General features: G+C 36.1%; 1 protein-coding gene and 1 long non-coding RNA gene across 4 annotated transcripts in view; one reads left to right on the top strand and one right to left on the bottom strand.

Annotated features, from left to right (window-relative positions):
• Positions 1-192: 192 nt before the first annotated feature.
• On the bottom strand, positions 193-19,351 carry LOC113111950 (uncharacterized). The gene is made up of 3 exons (XR_003293378.1): positions 19,264-19,351; positions 1,632-1,723; positions 193-471 (listed from the first exon to the last, which is right to left on the bottom strand). It is a non-coding gene; the product is annotated as an uncharacterized LOC113111950 (long non-coding RNA).
• The window catches only part of LOC113111949 (phosphatidylcholine:ceramide cholinephosphotransferase 1-like), a 26,480-nt gene continuing 12,114 nt past the window's right edge, over positions 8,441-22,806 (top strand). Inside the window, exon 1 of one of the 3 annotated variants that reach the window (XM_026277229.1) lies at positions 8,441-8,537. The gene's annotated coding sequence lies outside the window, so the exon portion shown is untranslated. The other 2 variants (XM_026277230.1, XM_026277227.1) reach the window with 2 other exon arrangements.

Raw genomic sequence — 22,806 nt, 5'->3', positions numbered from 1 at the left:
CTATATATACACTGATCTATAGTTATCAGTTCTTGCTGCTAAAGGTGGCACAGACAGATTTTAAGTTTAAAGGGGTAATTAAGTTTTTGGAACAAGTCAGAAATATGACATACAGTATATCTAATAAATCTACAGCAAGGAAACATAAATATATATATATATATATATATGGAGTAGTTATGTAGTGCACCAAAAACAGAAATGGAGCCTCTATCAACTGAAGGTGCATCGTGATGTGTTGCAACGTATTGTGCACTTAGAGTGTAAACTGCAACAAAGCAGTCTAGTTCTGATCTGGATCATCATGAATCATCACGACTGTATGTGGTCATATTATTCTTCTCCTGCAGTGAGTTTGCAGATGTGCTCCCTCAGTAAATCCTCAGCTTCTGCTCTCTTCACCAGACTGTTGGCTTTACCCTGGTAACATCCAGCCTTTCCTGCTCCTTTACCCTGCGAAACTCTGACACCCTGCACACATAGACACAAACCCAGGAGAATACCTTTCAGAAGACAGCCACCTACTGGAAGAATCACTGCACAACATAACCTTGGGAAAGCATGCTATATGAACACTTCTTTCCATGTCTGTGTATTATTGTGGTATCAACTAAGTCACTTTACACACAGGCGGACAGTCTTTGTCTGTTGGTAGTACTTGGCCAGATGAAGCTGCCTATTGAATAATAATAATAAATAAAAAAAATGCAATTAACCCTATAAAGCCTAGTGTCTCATATTTAATATGCAAATTTCTAAGGCCTTTAAATTATCAAAAACTTGTTGGACACAATCTGCTACATCTTCTGTCATCTGACTGACAGTTTATAGGTTTTTAGTAAGTAAAAGGCCTTTAAGTTTTACTGTAAAACTCTCTCCTTCAGGTTGTGGTCTTTTTGCTGTGGCATCTTTACAACCATTACACAATAATTACATTTTTATTTTTAGAAGTGCTGTCAAATGATTAATCATATTTAAAATATGCATTTTGTCTACATTATATAAGTCTGTGTACTGTGTTTATGTATGTATAAATACACACACATACAGTATATATTAGATATATTTAATATATAAACATAACATATTTTTCTTATATATATATATATATATATATATATATATATATATATATATATATATATATAATTAATCATTATATATAATGTGATTAATCATTTGACAACAAATTTTTATTAATGCTGAAAGATGAACACTTAGGCCTACTGGACTAAAGGAGAAAAATCATGCTAAATATGAGAGTATTGAATAAAATACATCAGGCTTTTGAGGAGTGCTTATTTGTTCATCTCTCAGTTATCATTATATCACATGACATTATATATTTGGACCTAACAAAAAAAAAAAAAAAAAAAATGAAAACTGCATATTTCTGAATAAAACTGAGATCTTTGGTCTCCCTTGAATATTATGAGGTATAAAAGCCTGATGTTTCAAACATGATACACACACATAAACCAACACATAAAGAATAAAAATGTTTCAGATGTTGTGTAAAGGTTTGACATACTATTCCATTTATAAAAAAATCACTTTTGCTTACTCTATTATTTCACTTTGCAGGCTTTACAGGGTTCAAAATGGGTGGAATAAATTAGGATTGGTCTTACCAAGGTCCCACTTCAGTGACCATATCCTCAGGCCCAGTGAGCAGGAACAGTCCTGCACCCTTCTCCTCCACTGTCAGAAAGATCGCCATGTCCTACACAAACACAGCAGTGAGAGTATAAACTACACACCAATCTCCAGTCTAGTAATGCACGTATTCATGCTGCTCAATGAATAAAAGATGTGCTTCACCTGAAATCCAATATCAGAGGAACATAAAGGGGAATGATTAATAATTGCATAAGTCCAAGATTATTCCTTGTTTATTGACACAGCAGGTTAACTTCTGTAGACGTTTGACCCTGGTTTGTTAGTGAATTTGTAGACATGGGATATTTTAAAATCATTAAAGATATATATGTCACTATAAGGAGATTTTGTTGAGGAAAAAGGGGGAAAGATTTGCTGCCAATCGATAACAACAAAAACTAAAAAGCAAAATAGAGGCAAATAGAAATATAAGATTATAATACTTTTGGATTTTTAATTTCAAAGTTTTGTTGTAGTTAGCTTCATTCAGTTTTATTTTGTCGACACATATCTATTGATTTTTTTATACATTATATTTTAGCAGAAAGTTTGCTGACTGTAAAGAAATATATAGTCTATTTTAAATAAATGTTCTTTCAATACATCAAAGAATTCTGAAATAAAAATCACAGTTTCCCCAAAACATATTGAGCCGCCAGGACAACCATTTTCAACATTATTAATAATGATACATTTTTCTGGAGCAAATTATTTCTGAAGGGTCATGTGACACTAATGATACTGAAGATTCAGCTTTACATCACAGGAATAAATTACATTTTAAAATATATTAAAACAGTAAAGAGTTATTTTAAACTGTGATTAATCACGATTAATCGTTTGACAGCGCTACTCTAAACCATCTACTTCAAGCCTTCCATCAACCAAATAAAACAGTTATTAGCAAAAAACAACAACAACAAAAAAAAAGACATTTATCATAAAACTAAGCATTAAATATAATATTATAAAGACAGAGGCTACAGCATAATATCTTGTCTGCATTTTATGGAAACAGTCTGCTATACTGTTCTCAGTGATTTCCATTACAAGCTATTAGAACTTCAGCCATTTAAATATCACTAACTGCACCAAATTGCATATTTTTCCTCCTAGAGCGTCACTAAAGATCCATATTCTCACTTATATCATACTATATGTGTCATAAAACCCTGATACATCAAACATGATACTCAAGAAAAGAAATGTGCTACATTTTGTCTAATTTGATTTCTCCAGACTATTTCCTAGTTTTGCCTTCACAGGGTTAAAGTAATAGTTCACCTAAACCCTCATGCCTTCATAAATATATGTCTAATCTCTGCAGCTGTCACTGCTGCTGGACATGTGCTGTCATTGTAAACTGCAGAGATGTTCACTCATTCAGATAATGTTCCACATGCAGTGGTCTGGCGATACACATACAGTGAAATATCATAACATTATAAAAAGTCATTTCGTAGTATTTGTTAGAGTAAACCCAATCGAGAGTTAAAACATGGTTGCTGTTTTCAAAAAAACGTCACTAATTCGGCTACTTGTTTCTTTTGGAATTATTTGTGGAATTTACTACTGAGTGAAAATTGTTTCCTTGCCTTTCCCTCCCCAAGTAAATCGTACTTCAGTATTTGTTTTCAGTGTGTATAAGTGTTGTGAATTTTGTTTATTCATGTTTTTTTTTTTATTTAATTGGTGTCATCACGGCTGATATATATCAATGTTAGACTTTTTACCATAAAGCTACCATAGCTCCGTACTCTACAACTAAAATCAATTTCAGGGGTATATGCCCCCCCCCCCCCCCCCCCCCACCAGTATATTTCGCATAATTATAATCTTGCAAATAATTTGACAGTGTTGAAAATTGTTGTCTTTTTTTTTTTTTCTAGTATTCCGCGAGGAGCCTCTAACATGTTTGACCAGAAGGTGGCGCAGTTGAATACAAATTACATAGCCTAGTAACATATCTCAGGGAATAATTAGAGACACTACAATGCATGTTTGAGCTGTATCAACTGAAAATATCTTGCTCTGACATATCTTAAAATATGTTAGTGTCATTGTTCTGTGTCAAAATGCACACCTGTAACCTAATATTTTCTTTGCAGGCATTTTTATAAAAGTTGATTAAGTATCTAAGTGTTTTAAATGCGGCGTACTGACACGAATTTACTCAGCACTAATAACACTACACGTGTTGCATGCATGCCACGTATATTGATTCGATGTATTTATTTTATTATAGGATTTTATGTATATGCAATAAGAATAATGCAAGTTAAGGCCTAAATGCAGTCCGTATTCTCAACAATCAACAAAACAATCAATAACTGCTTTCAACTGCAGACAACAGCTCATTGTGAAATGATATGGCACGACTTCGATTTTCCCATTCTCATTCTTTTTGCCCCCCATATCCATTATCCACACAAAACGCGAGGTTTGGCCCCGCCTCCAGGGTGGTCACTGATCACAAAGCCCAGACACTTATGGAAGCAGATTAGACTCAATAATAATTGACGCCAAAAAAAAACACGATGATGCACACATGCATATTCCAATTCACATGCAATGAAAACCAATTCATGTGCACAACGAATAGATATATTCACATAAGCAAATTCAAGTGTACAAAATAAATATATACATTCATAAAATACATTTCACAATTCACCCTAACGGTATACATAAATTGTGAATATTTCAAATTTCAAATAGGCCTGTCTATACCTGGATGTGACCAGTGTAAGCCAGCTGCTGCTGTGGATAATTCTGCTCATTGCCCTGTTTTTGTTCAGCAATGCATTTCGCCAATGTTTAGCTCACACCTTGCCGTCATCATCACAGTTTTATATAAAGATGAATAGACCTGATGAGAACTCAGTGTATGAATAACAGTGTGCTTACACTTACCATTTGTCCAATAGGATGCAGTGTTTATTTAACACACACTAATGTTTTCCTTGCATTTTTCAGGATTTAAACACTTTGGCACAACATCTGGATGAGTTACAGTCCTCTTCCTGCACATTAATCTCCTATCTCTTTTATATTCTTTACCTTTATGTATTAATTTCTTACTGTAATCAACATTCATTTACTTATTTTTTTCCCACATTATATTACTGTGATTATCCATTGTTAATGTTTAATCATGTGTTGAGTTTTGATGTAAAACTCTAAAGCGCTTTCAACAGACCCCATGGCCATCCAAATCACTTTACAAGTTGCCTCACATTCACCCATTCACACACACTCATTCATATACTGACAGCGACTGCCATGCAAGGAGAATGCCATGCAAGGCGTCATCCAGCTCGTCGGCAGCAGCTGGGGTTAGGTGTCTTGCTCAAGGACATCTCATCGCTTGGTCAGGTGGAGCCGGTTTGTAGACAACCTACATGAACCACTGAGCCACTGCTGCCCTCCACATAATGTGTTAAATGTATTTATCATTCGGCCATGAAATGTACTTTAAAGGGCGGAGCTAAAGAATCACGAGCGCCAGTAGGCTTTCGCGTTAGGAAGCTGTGACACAGACCCAGAGGCTGAAATTTAACAAGAGCAGCATCAGCAAATGCGTACGTATGTGGTATGTACTGAAACTGTATATATTTGCTTAGCGGTTTTGGAAAATGACTAAGTTCCACTTTATGTCGTCTTTTTATTTCATTTTTTTTTTTAAGCTGTACATGTGGAAAGTGCAGTTACAACACAGAGATATTTGAATCAGTTTTACTCACCGCCTGCGGTTCCAACACACGATCGTGACCCTTTTTCGTTGGGATTGCATCATCCTTAAGAAATAAACAATATGCAAATCCGGCGTCAAACTGGGCCTTGTTTGTAAAACAAGCATCTTCGAAATGCAGGGAACAAACACAAACACTTGCACAACTCCGTTGATGCTCTGTAAAAATAAACTCCATCCACTGGTCCCTTAATGCTGTTTCTCTTTTGGTAATCTGTGCAGGGTTGTCTTGCCCTGGTAACCAAAAACACACTTCTTTTGTGACTTTTCGCGACGCTCTCGCTCTGATCAGTGAATCGCTCTGATCAGTGAAATGTCTGTGCTGCTCAGCCTTGCTATACGGGAGCGCGCGCTCTTCCGGCAGAAGTGTCCTCAGGACCCATATAAGGAAATTCCGCTCCATCTAACGTCACACAGAGCCATACTCGAAAAAAACTTTCCGAAACTTGTGACAAACCGGAAGAGGTTTTTTGAAACTTTGTCCATGTTTAGCATGGGAATCCAACTCTTTAACAGTGTAAAAAACTCAGTATGCATGAAATAGCATTTCACCCCCCCGCCCCCCTTTAAAAGAATGCTAAAGACTCACATGCAAATTACAATTTATCATGGTCAGGTCATTTCAAAGACATTTAATTCCCAAAATATTCAGAAAACTTTATCAACTGTCACAACTAACTTGTTTAGAATAATAAAAAAAAACAATGCATACAAAGTTTTACGCCTTAACATGTTCAAAGTCATAGGGTACCATTTTAAAAGAAATGTAGTTATAATGCATGACTTAAAAAAATATGTTGAAACTGACCAAATGGATGAGTTGCAAAATGACTGTTATGACAGTTTCAGTTCCAAGTGAAACTTCTAGATGTGTGCAGGTCTTAAAGGGACAGTAAGTAGGTCTATTAAACATGCAGCCAACTGTCATTAATGGAATATATCACCCTAAAATTTAATTTCTGTCATTATTTAGTCACTGTCACGTTGTCCCAAACCTGTATTCATTTCTTTCTTGTGCTGAACACAAAAGAAGATATTTTGAAGAATCAAAAAGTTGCTGGTCCACATTGAATTGCATGCTTTTTCTGGTATGGTATCCATGTTAATGATTATTTATTGAATAAACATAAGAATCGATCATTATTAAATTATAACACACACTGGACTAAACAGCAGCCGCTGGCTTACACTGGTCACATTAAGGAATGTGTTTAAATGCCCGATTTTAATTCAAAGTTTTAAGTAAGCATGCAAAGATAAAACATGTAGCCAAGTCAATAGAGGGCACTGCTGAGGGTATCTGTATAGGGAGTAATTTCCCTATAAATATGCCACTTCCTTTTTAGTGGAATGGTGGCAGTGCTTGAATTGTTTGGCCTCTTATGATCAGCTGGACCCCTGTGGAGAGGGTGAACAGCTTCAAGTACCTTGGTGTAAACATCTCGGAGGACCTCACTTGGACTACTCACATTCAAACACAGGTTAATAAAGCCTGGAAAGACTGTACCATCTGCGACAGCTGAGGAAATTCAGGGTCTCACCAGCAATCCTGAAAACTTTCTATTCAGGGCCAATAGAAAGTGTTTTGACTCAGTGTATCTCAGTGTGGTATGGGAACAGCTCCAGTCAACACTGCAAAGCCCTGCAGAGAGTTTTGCGCTTAGCTGAGCGCATATCAGGGTCTGCTCTCCCCTCTCTGCAGGACATTTACCTCAAACGCTGCAAAAGCAGAGCTGTTAAAATCATCAAAGACTCCACCCACCCCAGTAACGATCTTTTCATTTTGCTGCCATCTGGTAAGTGCTTCCGTAGCCTGATGCCAAAACCGAGAGACTCAGGAGGAAGATCAGGCTCCTAAACTCAAAACCAGCCTCTTAACATCTTCATGTCTCCACTTAATATTAATTTTATCAGTAAGATATTCATCATTCACTGCCTCACATAGACACACTGACAGTGTCAACCTGTTTGCACATTTTTCTCTTGTACATTCCTGTGTATCTAAATATTTAAGACTACAGTATAATGCACATTGTACATCCCTGTGTATCTTAATATTTAAGACTACAGTTTACTTTCATGCACATTATTTTGCGTTCTACAATATACATTTTTTAAAATATATTTTATTCTTATATTTTTATTGTTTACTTTTATTTCATTCGTACATAGCTATATTTATGTATATTTTCATCAGTGTTTTTATCTTTAATAATTGCACTGTCCATGGAGCGGACCTGACTCACATTTCACTGCTGGTTATATACGCTATATATAATTGTGTACTATATGTGACGAATAAAAATCTTGAATCTTGAATCTTGGTCGCTCGTTGGGAGAACAAGCTCTGTTGAATTGTTTTAGACATGTGGTCTTAATGCCTTGATGCTGATAAGGTTCGACTGGATGAGTGGTGGACATGAGTTACCATTGCAACACACTGCACAGAAGTTGCCTTAAAGGCCCTCACGTTGAGGCTATGTTGAGCAATGGATATTAACGACTGTTGCACTTCCTGTGGCTTCTGGAATCAGTCAAAAAGCAATTAAGTGTTTGATTTATTCTGTGCAACTTACCACTGTTTTCCTTACCTTTATTTTTGTTTCTTACTTAGTTTATGTTTTTTGTGATTTTTCTTTATAGTTTATTGTGTGAGGTCATCTTCTACAGCTTTAGTGTGCTGTGTAGGAAATTTGTAATTTCTTATGGGGTTTATTGTATTTATTAATTTGTTGTGTGTATTTTCTTTTTTTTCTTTTTTTAAGTAGTGTTACCCTCCATAGTCACTTGTACTGCCATCTTTCAACTGTAAGTTTAGCTAGCTTTTGAGTGAAATCAAATGAGACCAGAATCCATGTATTTAATAAAATTATGTTATATTTTGTAGTAGTTTTGCCTTAAGTTTATTCATTTATTGGATAGCCGAGTGGGAGAAACCCTCCAGTGACTTGAAGTCTCCTACCCAAACAACATGGGAGTGGTGTAGTCAAGAGCAGTTACAAAGTACCCCTATTGCCTCATCAGTCATCACAAAAAGGTTAACTGAAAAGAAACGACCAGTTACACAAACTCTACTCTGCTGAACTGAGATTTGACTTTGGTCTCGCGCTGATGACATAACATACAGGTAAGCACGCCCACAGCAGGTTATGATTGGTCCAGAGTACCTTCATACAGAGCTATTTATATGGGTTGGTCTGATTGGCTAAAGTGCTGCAAAAATACACACACAAATCCAGGGCAATTCACGCACATTCACAGTCAGTGATGCACTCATGAATTTTAAACATTCAGAATAGTTGTACACAGTTGTATATCTGTGAATTGGGTTTTGCATTTGTGAAACGTTTTTATTAATATTTATTCTTATTTTGTGCACGTGAATTGGTTTTCATGCATGTGGATTGGGATATGCATGTGCATCGTTATTTTTTTTTATTTTTTTTTTATTTTTTTGTGGAAATTATTATTGAGTCTAATCTGCTTCCATAGAAACCTCCTTTGGTTTCTACGTGCTTCTGTTACCAATAACCCATCATCTTCATCCACTGATTCCTATGCAACTCTCAACACATGCGTGGTGAGCTGCCAAGAGACTCTCCAAGACATCTGGCTTTTTCAGAGCGAGTTTCTCCAAGATGAAGCTCAAGGCACACGCATCCAGTGGGTTTGTGAAGACGAGCGCTCGTGGTAAGGTTTTCGATTGCATTAATCTATCGTCCCGCGCATTTAATTTTAGATTCGAACATTTGAATGTCGTTGCGATTTTAACGGATACAATGGTTCATCTGTTGATCTTCGCAACTTTCTGTTGGTCAGAATACGTAACATTACAGTAGAAACCTCCTTTGGTTTCTACGTGCTTCTGTTACCAATAACCCATCATCTTCATCCACTGATTCCTATGCAACTCTCAACACATGCGTGGTGAGCTGCCAAGAGACTCTCCAAGACATCTGGCTTTTTCAGAGCGAGTTTCTCCAAGATGAAGCTCAAGGCACACGCATCCAGTGGGTTTGTGAAGACGAGCGCTCGTGGTAAGGTTTTCGATTGCATTAATCTATCGTCCCGCGCATTTAATTTTAGATTCGAACATTTGAATGTCGTTGCGATTTTAACGGATACAATGGTTCATCTGTTGATCTTCGCAACTTTCTGTTGGTCAGAATACGTAACATTACAGTTGCTCTAGTTTAATGCATGCTGGTGTAACGTTGTTGTCACATCTGTTGCCAAGTGTATGCATAAAAGTAGATTTTTTATTCATGCTCTGTTTTCGAGTGGTGGCAGGATGAAATTTCGGACTTAAATATTGGAATATTTCTTAAGATGCCAATGTTAGCCTACTAGCATCATCAGGGATACTACGACTTCTTCTTTGAGGTACTAAGATATAGAAGACTATTAGACGTTGACTCTCCTTTTTTATTTTAAACAAATTAGTTTGATGAAATCTCAGAAAAGGCCTGGCTACACAGTAGATTACTGTGTCATTGAAAAACCTGGCTATATAAGTGATTTGTCATTTTCCTGGATTGGAAAAGTAATCTTGTAGGAACCCTGTTTATTTATCATACATACATACACGCACTATACTATATTGTCAATAAATAAATAAAATAAAATAGTTTTAAATGTTACAAGCATTTTAATCTATGCTATGTTGTCTAATAGAACAAATTATATTGAATTATTAGTATTATTAAAGCTTTAATTATGAGCAAAGTCACTACAGAAATAACTGGAAAGATATGGTTCCATACATTTCTTACGTTTTAAGTTATGTAAAGTAATATCTGTTATTGTATTATGAACAAACATGAATTACCTGAACAGTATTATATTCCTAAAATAACATTAACCTAGATTAATACATTCTCTTAAGATTATATAGTAAAATTATTTTGTTAATTTTGTTAAAAACATTAACTCATTTTAATAATTGAAATCATATTTTAGCGGGTTGGAACGATGAAAATATAAAAATAGAGGTGTACAATGAAATTAAACTGGCCGATAAAAAAAGTTTGTATTCAATGCATTTACATTTTTATTTGAATAATTTATTTGAAAAACATTTGAAAAAATTATATAAAATAGGACACGTGCAGGAATTTTCAGTATTGAAGTTTGCGCTTGATTGCTTGGTGTTTTCTCAGAAATGTTAATAAAATAAATGGATGATTTCCTGGCAGAAAATTAGCAGTATATTTTCTGTTATTTATTTTTTTATATACAGTGTAAATCTTGACTGAACCTCATGTTATTTTCCTCTTGTATCTTACATGTATTGTATTTAGCTTGCTGTAATATAAGCTGTATGGTTCAGGACGAAAAGGGTGTTTCTGGTTTTGTAGGTTGACATAATGCTGCATTTGTCTGGTTTCAGTGCAGGCGTTCTCAGATGACTAATGACTAAATGTAATTAGGATTAAGCAGGAGACATTTATTAGCTGGTGGGAAGACTGGAGCCTGTGGTGATCTCTGGGTAATTGGATGTCTATCAGGTGTGTGTATGTGTGTGTACTCTGGAAGTCACTGGAAACACAAGGCCGGCAGCTGGGCTCCAGTCCCAAGGGGCTCAAGTAGAGACATACATAAATGTGAAAATCTGCTATTTGCATGTCAAATGTCTTCTCTGCAGAAAGTTATTCAACTTTGCATAAAGCTGTTTCCTCGTTGTATACAAAGTCAGTTTGTGTAAAGAGGACAGAGTGGAATTCAAGACAAAATGATCACAAGTTTGCAGTAAGTCTAAATGGTTACTTCTAATCATCAAAAATGGTTTAGCAGTATTGATGAAGTTGCACTTTGTGTCTTCTGACCTCATGCTCACATGCTTGTTTTTGTCCTGTGTAGTCTCTCTCTGTGGTTGTTGACACTCATATAACCAAGAGCTCCAGGCTGTTTATGGAAAATATGAGACATGCGCACTGTGAGGAGACATGTGCTCCTAATATAGACTTTTACTGTGGAAAGTATAGTGCTGTCGAACGGCTGTGGATGGTTTGCTGCTGACACACTCTGCTTAAAGCATGAGATGTGTATATGTGGTGCTAAATCCCACTTATGGGGACGAGTATAAAATATATTTTTAAGTAAATGAAATGGATTATTGGAGTATGTTTTACAAGAAAGTACTGTTTCAGTCATTATACTTAAGAATTAATACAGTGTTTCATTGTAATTGTTTGGGAAATTAAATAGCAATTTCTGAAGGAAAAGCTTTTTTCAAGTAAATCCTACTTTCTGTTGTGTGTGTGTATTATTGCTGTGACTTTGTAATTCATTTATTTTCAGTTTGTTACACTATCGTGTCAATATTGTATTAGAGATGCACTGATCGACCGGGCAATTAGCAGATTTCCCGGATGATCGGCCTGGACAGGTGACTGGCTGTCCAGTCTGCCGACTCCAAGCCAGTCTGTTTCGACATCACACATACGCTCACATCTGCATGTAAACATGTCTTTTTGCATGAGAATGATTCTGATTTTAAATGCATTGTGTTAACAGTCGTGATATGATGCATGCTCTGCAGCGTCTTTTTAAAAACTTAAATTCAACACATAAACAACAATAATACACCTAAAATGTAAAATGTTTTAAGACGATTTTGTTCTCATTGTCTCGGTGAATGGAAATGGTGCTTTATTCGCAAATGTTTTATGCGATATTCCAGTTTTGCACATACGTTTAAATCGAATCTTTGGATGGAAACCGCTACTGTAGGAATTTGATGTGAAAGTTGACACATTTAATAAGATCGGGGGAAATTACCATTTGTAAAAATGGTGGGAAATGCTATCTGTTATATACAGAAACTTTTCAATTAATTGTTAATTCTACCTTTTTTAAGTCGCAGAGCACTTATTTTGAGAGCCTTTAATAGACATTGCAGTTTCCTCAGTAAGTCTTTTTTACATTTATTAAGTTAAGTTATTACATTTTCAGCGTATAGTAGTCGCCTGAATCAAACCAGAGTAGGAACATAAACACAAAATCCTAACATCCTTTGCTTTTGAAAGCGCAAGTTTGTAGTTCCATGTAATGATGCTTATGTGTGTGTGTTACTTGTTTTAAGTGCAAGTTTAATTGCTCTGTTTTACATTGCAAAGTCAAGCATGAAGAGAAATGTGTTTGTACAAAGCAGTGCCTCCCACTTTGATATCTGATTTTTGAACTGCTTGAATCAAGGCGTTTCCCAGTTTGTGCTCTTGTTTGTTAGTGTGAACTCAAGACGTGCTGGTAATGCTAATTTAGTTTAAGCTTATGGAATGTGTGTGTTGAGGAGTTTCTGAGAAGACAGAGAGTGATTCAGAGACTCAATGGGTCTATTGTGGCCTGTCCTTCCCCATCAGCACTGCTGCTGGCCATTTTATTCTGACTCTTAGTTTTAGAGTTGAACATTTAACTGACCTTTCACTTCCCATTTTTTGGGTTGGGTTATAAAACAAAACAATGCAATAAAGACTTTCATATGTATGTGTGTGAGAGTGTGTATGTATATGTACAGTACAGACCAAAAGTTTGGACACACCTTCTTGTTCAAAGAGTTTTCTTTATTTTCATGACTATGTAATTGTAGAGTCACACTGAAGGCATCAAGGGCTATTTGACCAAGAAGGAGAGTGATGGGGTGCTGCGCCAGATGACCTGGCCTCCACAGTCACCGGACCTGAACCCAATCCAGATGGTTTAGGGGTGAGCTGGACCACAGACAGAAGGCAAAAGGGCCAACAAGTGCTAAGCATCTCTCGGGGAACTCCTTCAAGACTGTTGAAGACCATTTCAGGTGACTACCTCTTGAAGCTCATCAAGAGAATGCCAAGAGTGTGCAAAGCAGTAATCAAAGCAAAAGGTGGCTACTTTGAAGAACCTAGAATATGACATATTTTCAGCTTCACACTTTTTTGTTATGTATAATTCCATATATAATTCCACGTGTGTTAATTCATAGTTTTGATGCCTTCAGTGTGAATCTACAATTTTCATAGTCATGAAAATAAAGAAAACTCTTTGAATGAGAAGGTGTGTCCAAACTTTTGGTCTGTACCAGTGGCGGTTCTACATTGAAATACACCCTGGGCGAGACCCCTTTCGAGCGCCCCCCCCCCCAAAAAAAAATATTTAAGAAGTGCCCCTGAAATTGCAATTGAACTGCATTTGAAATCAAAAGACCATAGGATAATGTTTTATAAAGCTAAAACAGCCTGGTGTCAAATTGACTCAAAACATAATAGAAGGGTTACATATAAACTTGCTCTTACACACTAACTGGCTGTCATTACACGCTATATCCTCCTAGACCCGGAAAAAAACATTTATTTATTTTATTTTTCCCCCCATGTCATCACACTGTTTAGAGCATAGAAACAAGTAGTAAAAAAAATATATATATATTGAAAAATTCTATTTTATTCATGTTATGCTGTGGTCACTGGGACTAAAAAATAAAATGACTTTAAATTATATGTATAGGCAAAAACAATGGGATTTTATTTTTTAATCACCAAAAACATTTTGGGTTTCAGGATATTTTTCAACCAAAATTTGTATGTTAATCTAACTTTCATGGAGGTACCATTAGCCATTAGGTTACTGCCTCAAATTATACGCATGACACACTTTTAGTTATGACTTGTAAAACTATATTAAGGAAACTATACTTAGCATACTGTGTAGCAAATAAATAGCAAATGTTCATCTTTAACCTACAGATTTGAAAATGCCGTTGGTTATTTACAGGGCCTAACGTTAAAAAAATGATGGAAATGATAACTGAACTTGTAACAGTTTTATTGCAAAGCACAATATTATAAATTAGATCTCGTGATTGAGTTGAAACCAAATTATTGTTGTATAAGCATATCAAGCATCATAGCAAAAAGGATAAACAAAGAGTTATACCCACCACCAATTAACATTAGCCCTTCATTCACGAAATGGATAACTTACTGTAATGATACAGAGGCAATAGTTGCATACCTTTATCTTTTGCTCGTTTCTCCTCTTCTTCTTTTCGAAACTGGGCACCTGATGGCTCTGATCTTTTCTTCTCCATCTCTGTTTATTTGGCACTCGACAATCAACAGATTTCCCATGCCCCCAACTGTCACTCAGGACCAGAAGTCAAGACTAAACCAATTCACCTTGATGACCGCATAATCGTTTTGTATTACCTAGTTTCATTTGCAGGAACTATAGGCCTGTATTATAACATTATGAATGAAATGTGCGTTATTTGGAAGAAAGTCGAGGTTTGTGACTGACTTTAGCCTATTATTAATTCTATTACTAGTGTGGATCCCCCGTCCCCGTCCACCCCCGCCCTGTCCGTTCCATTTGAGAGAGACCCAGAGGTGAAAGGTCGCACGCGCCTCTCGCCCCACCCCCTTACACTTCTCTCACAACACAAAGCTTCTGTTTGCATTTTCAGTGTACATTTTCAGCAAGCAGGGGCGCCGGCAGCTGCAGGGAGCGCCAATTTGCCAATTCCACACACAGTGAAATTATATAAATGATGAAAAACCGCTTCGCGACACAGATGATTTTTTGTTTATCTGCTCGTGCTGCCGCCCCCCAATGTGTCACGAAAAAATGACGCCCCGGGCGGCTGCCCGGTTCGCCCGTGCCTAAAACCGCTACTGGTCTGTACTATATATTCACCCACATAACAATGATAATCATTTAAATTTACCTACATACCTACATATAGTTGTATGTTCATTATAATTTTTTTTAAAGTTTTGGTCAGTGTTGGATATTTATTTTGAAAGCTCATTTCCAATATCAAGTGAGTGAATGCATTGACTAATCACAAAACCCCAAATCTAAAATAGAGAAATGTAAACACTTCTGACACACAAAAAAAGTTTAAAGCCATTAATCTTTTAAAACTAAAATCGCTTTTTGTCAGTCAAATCTAACATATTTGCTTGATGTACCCCCTGAGAATTAAATGCAGGTAAACATACAAAATACAAATTAGTGTTCATTTTCATCAGCATACTAATTCATCGCTTGAAGTTCACTCGGTCTGCATTCCCATGAGATCTGTGGGAAGATACTGGTATGTGTGCAGGAAGCAGAAGAAAGTATCTAAAACACTAGCTTTCTATTTTTCTATTCCATCTAGTTATTTTTCTTTTTGTGTATGTAATTTTTGTTAAAAAAGGTTTCATATGATGAATTTTTAAAGATCATTGTTTTGTGTATTTGGTGTAACAGAATATGCTGCCATGCTTTAATGTAAAAAAAAAAAAAAACATTATTTTTCAAATACTGTACATTATTGTAGGTCCTCTATGCCCCGCCTCTCTCAAACACGTAGTTTTCTACAAAGTCCCTCATTCTGAGAAGTGCAGTCTGCTCTGATTGGACAACTGACCCAGTGCATTGTGATTGGCCGAACACCACAAGCAATCGTCAGAAATGTAACGCCACTTTCCATAACTGTAAGCTTCAGCTTTCAAAATAAATGTCAATAGACGGTTAAGACCGCTGACTCCACTGTTTGACCCTGTCTCGCACACAAACACACACACACAGCAAAAAACTCAGCATTAGAACAGTCAATAGCAAATACATAAACTAATAACAGAACATACAATAGCTAATTCAGAAGTGCCAGATTGTCGTAGCAAAGTCAGAATGACCTCTTCTCCTAGGTTCATGAATCAGTCGTCCATAAAATGCGTTGCTGTTCTGTTGTAAGTAATCTTAAAGATTCCTAAATGCATCTACTTTCATAAGGCCAAATAAAGTGCTTTTGCTTTCGCCTAAATACACACAGCATCACCCTGACATGACTGCTTCAACACTAACTGTGTTACTGAAACCACGCCTTCTTTCTTTGCGTGAACATTTGGGCGGCATTACGTAAATATTTCCACATAGTGACTCAGACAAGTGGGGGCGTGTTTGAATGAGCCGTTTTAGGAGGGATGGCAGAGTCTTAACTTTGATAAAGAATATCTCTTTGGTTTTTGAGACTTTAGTTTTTGCAGCTTCAGGGATCTTATCTATGCACAATCGGCTTGTAACACTCCAAAGAGAAAGGAAAACTTGAAATCACATCATATATGACCCCTTTAAACTTTAAATAAATTGATGTGAAAATGTATATGTTTCATGATTTTAATTAATTAGACATGCTTTTTTTTCAATAAAATGTAAAAAAAAATTTAATAAAAAAAAATGGAATTCATAGGGTTCTATATCCCTCATCCTAATAATTAGGATTGGGCGATGTCTTCAAATTTTGTATCAGACGATGTCTACAGTGAAATGTTGTGATTTGATTGGCGTGTCAAATACTATAGAACCACTGATCTATAATAGAGATTCATTATATATATAGATCAGTCAATATAACTCATTATAATCAGTGATGCTGTCTACACTAGATGCGGTGCAGCGTGACACCACAAATCCCTGACAGTAAACTGCTGCTGCTTTCTATTTATGGAGTGCTGACACAAATTTCTAATGATTTTCAACAGTTGCTTTGTCGTGTCCATTGTAGACAGTCTTTAGTTGATGCAGCATGGCACCACAAGACACGCGTCCGGTGTAGACACTGTGTAAATCCCCGTTCACACCGCCAGCATTTTTTTCTGCTGCTTGTCGCTTGTGGCTGGCAATTGAGGTTGCTACTGGGTGTTCCCACTTGCCTAGTTACCCCATAACACTCCACTACAGCAGATGAATCACGTGTCCTCCACTGACTTCACTCCAATTGGTTGTCGTTCATGAAATTCACTGATTATTTGCATACATTTGGAGATATTCTGAACTGTTGTTGCTTGATTCGCATCACCTGACACATCCACATACCTTCCCCAAAAGTCACTGTCACTCGTGTCGCCGGAAAACGCCAGCTCTCCATTGAAAATGAATGGGATTGTCACCCTGTCTCTGGCGGTGAGAACGGGCTGTATATAGCTATAATACAAACACACACACACAGACACAGACACAGACACCCACACAAACACACCCACACATACATAGTGATAATTTAATTGACATAATTTCCACCATAGTTTTTGTCAACCAAATTTTTGTCACAAATGTAAATGAGACTATAACTAAATGAAAAGAAAAGATCTTATCTGAGAAAAGACTTGTCTCAGACAGTTACGTTGGGATAGAGAACTAAAAACTTGCCACAAAAGTGATTTAATTGCTGAAATATATGTCATTTTCTTACGTCATGTTTTGCCCTTTGTGTGGCTACAGCTGCAGTTATCTAACAGTATTTCAAATTTGTATCTTTTAAACTCAGTGGGCCATTCAAAAAATGTCTGACCATATTCTTGTATAAATCTAGATAAACCGGTGAAAAAAAAGGCTGATACACAATACCGATGGGAGTTTTGTTCAGTCTCACACCTTGTTTGCTTTGCAAAGGAGAAACTTTTAAGTAACTTAAAACCACCTCAGTTAACAAAGGCTGTGTGAATTCAATAGATGGGTTAAAGAAATCATCTGCTCTACAGATTTTCATTTTTATGAGGTTTCTTTTTACATAAAGTTTCAGTTTGAATATTATCTTAATGAAAGTGTGATGTGTTTGTCATACTCAAATGAGTATGTAGCGTCATTTCTAAAATAAAGTCAGGATTAGCTATAGCAACTGCTTTGCAAACACATGGTATGAGTAACTGTAAGTTCTGATGAACATTAGCCTATTCACTGCTGCTGATAGTGTACTTTTATAAGTAACCAAGCAACTGGATTACAGAATGAAGCAACTTCCTAAACTTACATGTGGTCTTTTCTTCTTTAATTATCATCATGAAATAAATAAATTGGAGGGGTTACTTATAGGAAAAGCAGTCAAGAAGTGTGTGAACTCCTTCAATACTGTATAAAAAGCATTCCAGCATGTTTGGTTAAACATTTGCCAATGATTCTCATACGTCAGAATGTTTTACCTTATAGTTTTGGTGACTTTACAGTTATTCTATATTTAATGAGTTAAAGTTAAATTAAACTGCAGATATTTGAAAATGAAGCAAACTTTATTTTTTTGGCAAACAATGGGGATTTACTATTACAATTAAAACATGGAAGAAATGTTGTGTGATCATTTCGATTTTTACCTAATCCAAATTTATGGGCGGACATAGCCCTCATGTTTTGATATTTCATTGCTAAACTGACTACTATCCACATAAAAGAGCAACTTTAACTTATTTTTTTGTCTTTTTTTTTTTGTATCACTAACATTTTCATGTTCTTCCAAACAATGTTCTTTGCTACAACTTGTTTTAAAGTTATCAGTATTGCATACCTCAAATGTTTTATGCTCAACATATACATATTCATATATAATATTCATTTGCTTGTGGCGGTGAAAAATGTCACAGGAAACCACAGTTACTCTCTGATATAATTTTTGCATGTGAGCTATATTCATTTATTTTAGTGTGATTTGAATAGCATAATAATTTCATATCAAATTTAGTACTTTTCTTTACCCCTAATTTGATAATATATATGTAAATATATACTGCTGTTTCCTGAAAAATGGGTTTTTCATAGCTATAACAACTCTTGTATGGTTATAGCTTGCAGTCAACAACAAGTTGTGACAGGAAGCAAGGCTCTTGCAAGTGTGTGTCATTGTCGAAATAAGAACCCCTCCCTTTATTTCTTGTACACATTGTTACTTGACTTATCATTTTCCTGGAAATGAGAGCACAAGTTCCGTACATACAAATACGCAGAGACTACTGAAGTGTTTGAATGTGTTTTGCCCACACTGGTTCATTTCTTTAGTTACACACAAATCTACCATCCCTACCCAGCATGTAAACAAAATGAACCGTTATTGGTCCCTTTACCTGTCTGTTGAACAGTGTCTGTGTGTTTATGTAGATTGTTCTCATACAAAATAAGCTGCAAAGTGGGCTGAACAGCGACTGATCTTTTCTTCGGTATGGTGATGCACATCCAAGACGACTATTAAAAAATGGTGGGGATGGACTTGGTTCTATTTAGTTGTTGTTCATTGGATGTTGAGATGTGGGAGTAGTCTTCAAAAGTCTTGGCAGATAAATGTGAGCTTGCTGTAGGGGGCAGGTTTATTTTGATTAAACATACGATGTAAAAAAATGTTTTTGTAAGAAATCAAGGATGAATCATTCACACACTTTGTAACACGCATTTAGACATTTCTAAATTTCTAATTTTTTAATGACATTTCATTCCATTTTTGTTAACGAAGTCAAGCACTACTGTTAGTAAATACACAAAGTTAATTAAAACAGGAAGTAGGTCCACATTTAGATGCCCATCAGTTTTCCATATAAACATCTGAGAGGCACTGACGATGCAATCAACAGTTTAGTGCACATAGTGACTAAATATCTTGAGAATCCCAGGGCCTATGCTTGACTGTTGTTTGTAGATTTTAGTTCAGCCTATAACTCACATTCTTAAAAAAAAAAAAAAAAAAAAAAAACACTGCAGCAGATGAATGTCATCCCATTTATTATTAAGGGGTTCCGCTCATTTCTTTCCAATCGTAGTCAGCAGGTCAGGGTGAAAAGGACGTTGTCTGAATCTATGATTATCAGCACTGGCGCCCCACAGGGGTATGTCAGTTCTCCAGTTCTGTTCACATCATACACTAATGAATGCAAATGCAGTACTGTTAATAATTACATGATTAAGTTCTCTGATAATACAGCTATTTTAGGTCTCATTCTCATATCTGGAACATCAGATGTTGTTACTTACAAACATGAGGTTCAGATTTCCTGGTTCGGCAATCTCAGTGAACATTAGAAAGATCAGGTTACTCCGCTAACACAGAGAGCCATATACAAATTATAGGAGTTAAGCAGCATCCCACAATTCAGACACTTTTTGATGAGAAAATTATTAGACATAATAATTATTATTTCAGACCCCACTCATGTCCTTCACTCTGAATACCAACTTCCTTTGGGAAGACGCTTCAGAATTCCTTAGTGTAGACTTAACCTTTATAAGAACTCCTTTGTTCCTCTGTCTATTAAATTATTAAAAGGTGGAGTCTCTTATGCTCATCAATGCTGTATTTATTTGATCAAAAATACAGAAAAAAAACGGTACTATTATGAAATTATTGCAATTTCTAATAATTATCATATAATATTCATATCATATTACTCCAGTCCTCAGTGTCCCATGATCCTTTAGAAATCATTCTTATTCTGATTTATTATCAGTGCTGAACCTGTTGTGCTGCTTAATATTTTTTGGAACCTAGGTTCCATAAATAAAATTAAAAGTTAAAAAGAGCAGAATTTATTCAAAATATAAATATTTTCTAACAATGTCATTTTTGATCCATTTAACGCGTCCTTGTCGAATAAAAGTATTCTAAGAGAGATAATTTTTGTTTAGTTTTTTATTTTAAATAACTACTGTTCTTTTTAACTTTAACTTTTTAACAGGATTTTAAAGAATCCAAAAATAAAAATCTACTTTTTTCCAGCATTGATTATCAATCAGCAAATTAGACTGATTTCTGAAGGATCATGTGACACCAAAGTCTGGAGTATGCTGAATATTCAACTTTGCTTCACAGGAATGGATTATATTTGAAAGTATATTAAAATAGAAAGTGAAAGTGAAAGTCGTGACATTTGCCAAGTATAGTAACCTATTCTCGGAATTGGTGTTCTGCATTTTACCCGTTCAAGTGCACACACACACACAGCAGTAAGTGGTGAACATGCTGTGAACAAACACCCAGAGCAGTGGGCAGCTATAGATCCAGCGCCCGGGGAGCAACTGGGGGTTCAGTGCCTTGCTCGAGGCCACTTCACTTTTTTTTCTGTTATTTTGATCAAATAAATGCAGGCTTGATGAGCATAAGAAACTTCTTTAAAAAAAATACAAAAATCTAACTGATCCCAAACTTTTGAATGGCAATGTATACATATAGGCTATAGGCAGTCTACCTCATGAACAGTTAAATGTTTCCCTATTGTGCAATACAAATATGTGCTAAAACCTTATACTGTTTATCAATTTACATCCTATTTCATCCCTACAACTTAATTTTTTTATTCTATTCATATTCTACATTATTTTATCTATAGCACACCTTTACATTTTTATCAGTTTTGTGTGTGCGCACTATTTATATTTATACATACAAGTATTTTATTCACACTTATTTTTCTTTTTTGTGTTGTTTTTGTTGTTGTCTCTGTATACTGTAAGCTTGTGAAAGTTTTTGTATGTGCAAACATACTTGGCAATAAAGCTCTTTCTGAATTCTGATATGTGTGTGTTTAATATAGCCTACAGAAGGACTTCTACAATATATATTAAAGGGGGGGGGGGGGGTAAAATGCTCGTTTTCACTCAATATCCTGTTAATCTTGAGTACATATAGAGTAGTACTGCATCCTTCATAAATCCAAAAAGTCTTTAGTTTTATTATATTCATAAGAGAAAGATAGTCTTTACCGATTTTTCCCGGAAAAACACGACCGACTGGTGGCGTGACGTGTGGGAGGAGCTAAAGAATCACGAGCGCGAATAGGCTTTTGCGTTGAGAGCATGTGGAAGCTGTGACATTACCGTGAGGGAAAACCCATCATCCAAAACAAACCATGGCTTACAGTCAGATTCAGCCGTTTATTTATGATCCAGAATCAGATCCAGAGGCTGAAACTGAACAAAAGCAGCAGCAGCAACGACTCTGGCATGGGAGGGGACGCACTAACAAGGAGGCAGAGATATTTTAAGCAGTTTTACTCACCGCCTGCGATTCCAACACACGATCGTGACCCTTTTTCCTTGGGATTGCATCATCCTTAAGAAATAAACGATACGCAAATCCGTCGTCCAAACAAGGCCCAGTTTGACGCCGGAATTGCACATCGTTTATTTCTTAAGGATAATGCAGTCCCAACGAAAAAGGGTCACGATCGTGTGTTGGAACCGCATGCGGTGAGTAAAACTGCTTCAAATATCTCTGTGTTGTTAACTTAGCTATCAGCGAGTAAGCACATCAAGTAAACAACATGCGATGTTGTCATCAAACTGCACTTTCCACATGTACAGCTTAAAAAAAAAGACGACAAAGAAAGTGGAACTTAGTCATTTTCCAAAACCGCTAAGCAAATATATACAGTTTCAGTACATACCACATAGAGACTGATTGCTGATGCTGCTCTTGTTCAATTTCAGCCTCTGGATCTGATTCTGGATCATAAATATACGCTGAATCTGACTGTTAGCGATGGTTTGTTTTGGTTGGTTTTGTCTTCACGGTGTCACAGCTTCCAGACGCGCTCAACGCAAAAGCTTACTGGCGCTCGTGATTCTTTAGCTCCGCCCACACGTCACGCCTCCAGACGCTCGTGTTTTTCCGGGAAAAATCG

The sequence above is a fragment of the Carassius auratus genome, chromosome 12, assembly GCF_003368295.1.
Source record: "Carassius auratus strain Wakin chromosome 12, ASM336829v1, whole genome shotgun sequence".
Classification (NCBI taxonomy): domain Eukaryota; kingdom Metazoa; phylum Chordata; class Actinopteri; order Cypriniformes; family Cyprinidae; genus Carassius; species Carassius auratus.
This window is presented reverse-complemented; position numbering and strand designations above follow the sequence as displayed.